Source organism: Arachis ipaensis, chromosome B08 (genome assembly GCF_000816755.2).
Source record: "Arachis ipaensis cultivar K30076 chromosome B08, Araip1.1, whole genome shotgun sequence".
NCBI classification, from domain to species: Eukaryota; Viridiplantae; Streptophyta; class Magnoliopsida; order Fabales; family Fabaceae; genus Arachis; species Arachis ipaensis.
Window position 1 is genome coordinate 74639176 of NC_029792.2, and position 3419 is coordinate 74642594.

Sequence of the window (3419 nt, forward strand, 5' to 3'; positions counted from 1 at the left end):
TCTATTATTATTATTAAAAAAATATAAATAAACAATAAAAATATTAAATAATATAAAAATATTAAATAATGTAAATAAATTTATTGTTGTTGTTGTTATTGTTGTTAACGCTATTGATTTTCAATGTTTATTTTTTTATTTTATATTTTTTTGGGTGATTAGTGTTTAACCTTTGTTTTACTTATAACGTCTATTTTCTTACTTTAAGTTTTTCTTTACCGCAAGCGCTGGTCTTTTAGTTATTATTCTTATAAAAAATGTCATTTCATTGTTAAAATATAAATCTAAGTTAAACTACAATAATTCGTATAAAAGCCAAAAATCAACTAGTTTAAATAGATTTGATAAATTCTTAAGATCTTTAAGTTATTATTCCGAAGTGCAGATTCGATTTAACTTTTATAATAAATATACAAAACCAAATATCATTATAATTAAATTAAATAATTATATATTATCGGAATTTTTTTTAATTAGTCTATAATATAATAGAAATTAAAAAAAAATTGGAATACTAATTAAATTATTTTCTTCTAAGATTCTTAAGATTTTATTCCAAGTTTAATTATGAGTATTGGTTAAATTTAATTTTTACAATTAAATAATATAAAATAAATATTGTTTAAATTGTCAAAATATAGTATATTAATTCTTGTCAGTTGCATTGACAAGATTTAATTATTAGAATATTAATGATAAATAAAACTTATTAAATTTATTTTTCATAAAAAATATAAAATAAATACATCTTTACATGAAATTGTAAAAATGTAGAGTATATACTCAAATAGGTCCTAAACAATTTGAGTCAAATATTTTCATCTCTAAAAAGTTTTATTACATTGAAATCTCTGAATTTTATAAAAGTACACATATAGGTCATTCTGTCATATTTTTGAGGACCTCAAGTAAAAATAAGAGATAAGTACTATTTTGATCTCTAAGGTTTGGGGTCAAAATTGAAATCGTCCTAAACCTTTTTATTTTTTGTTCAAAATGGTCATCAACGTTCCATTTAGTATTAAAATCATCCTTTTGAACACAATAGTTTTTTAACAACATTGAAAGCCATATCGGGGACTTGTGCCCGGATAACGTTGGGAGCAGATAGTCAATCGACATATGAGCTCATGACCTATATAGGGATAAACATGCATCATTCTATTCTATTGCACATATTCTTTGTATTTTGTAATTGTGGGAACCTCAAGTTCTCATCCCCCCTCCTTTTCTTTTTTCACAAATGAAGATTGGAGTGATCTTCTATGAGTTGCCTGAGTCTTTTGCCTACGAGGACTAGGATCTAGGGAGTACGTTGATTTGGGATGAACCTCGGATTAGACTGTATATATTAACGATATACAGTTGTAGCACCCTCTGCTTAGTCCGGGCTTCAATCCGAATATGTTGTATGACTTTTCTCTGACTTGGTTACATCTGGGAGGACCTATACATCCCTTTCCTCCAGAGCCGTTCAATCAGATAGCCCCTGAACCTAATTTGGATGATGTCTACATCCCGAGCCTCCACCCGTGGTCCACCAGAGCCGAAGCCCCTTTTTCAGCCTATTGACCAGTTAGTCATTGAGTAAAGACTATTGGACGAAGTTCTTGCACCGATGTAGGCTAACAGACCTATCCTCAATGTTAACAGTTTAATGGAGGAGGAGGAGGATCCAACGGAGGAGGAAAAAATATCTAAAAGAAGACCCAAATTAGGAGGAATAGCTAGCAGCCGAGGAGGAGCAATACTTAGAGGCAGATGGTCATCATCTAGAGGATGGAGTCCTGATGGGTCTACCCAACAGCGCTACTTGACCATGCTAAGGAGGATGAATTAGCATTTTGTATTTTAAGGACACCTAACTTGGCTATGACTCAAGGACCTAGAGTGTTTTCCTCTTTTTTGTTGTCTTAGAGGGATTAGAAACATATAGAGATTAGGCTAGTCTGAGTGCTAAGTTAGGGGTGTAACACCCTACCACACAGAGATTTACGCTTAAGTCGTAAAACAGAGGTGGTGTGGTGTTACGACCTCTAATAAAAAATAATTATCGAGGAGCCTTGAAGGATAGGTAAAGCAAAATCATAAAATTGAAAGCCCAACACTCAGGAATAACGTTTACTTGCGTACAAAGAAAGTTTAAGCACATATAATTATATATATAGACAAAGAGAGTAGAAGGTCAAGGATACAAAATAATCAAGCTCCAACCTCAGCCTGCGATTGAAGCTGAGCCGGAGAATATTTACATACATACATATAGAGGTCCGAGCCCAAAGTATACAAAAGAAACCCTAGTTCTCCATAAACCTCTATGAGGTGCAAAAGTAAAACAAGTTTATAGGAGAGTTTTATACATGAGCATATATCTAAGCAGTACAAAATATAATATCCCAAAAGACCCACTTCGCTACAAGAACTCCAGATGTCTAGCGAGGTGCCTCTCGACCTACATCTAAAAAACACAAATATCTGTATGGAATGAGAACAGGAGGTTCTAAGCATGGTAATAGTGCCACATACATAAGATATAAGGTCCTGGGAAAGCCAGAGGCAATCCTAGAACTCCGACACTCATATTATAAAACTTAAAGATTTAAAAGGGAAGCCATAAGCGGGATAGTTCTCTAAGGTTCTTAATCTTACTAAACTCTAGCTAAACCCCCACAACTATTCCCCTTCCTCCATATTCCTCCAAAACACCGCTAGAACCATACAAACAAACAAAACAAGCAAAGCAAACACATGTAGAATATAGATACTGCAGGTAGCAAATATAGCAGGTAAACATAATAATCATATAGGCAAACCCAATTAATGCACTATCAAACAAAACACACATATGCGTATGATGCATGCCTGCCCAATGGCTTATGAGTCTCATCTGTCAGTTATAAAGACAAACCCGACATGTCCGGCAGTTAACCCTGGACAAAACACCAAACACAGAGAAAGTGGGATAACGCCACGACCATTGCATCTTACCCACGTACCTGGAGTAGGGGACAACCTCACCACTGCCTCTTACCCAGGCGGTGTTACAATTCTCGACCCGGAGCAAGCGATGACAAAACACAACCCTTGCATCTTACCCGAAGCCTTGAACTCTTCAGAGCAAGTGGATAACACCACTGCATCTTACTCAGAGTCACATTCAGAAACACATTTTCATTATCATTACAATTCATTCTCATTCATTCTCAATTCATACCTGGAGCAAGTGGATAACACCACTGCGTCTTACCCGGTCATGTATATCTCAAACATAATCATTCATTATCCTCTCAATCAAAGTCCTTCATTATCATCTCATAATATTACCACAATTCTCATTATATCTCATTCATTGCTTTTGTCATCTCATCAAATTAGGTATCCCCTTCTTCAACTCATCCGATGCCCATTTCTATCTTCTT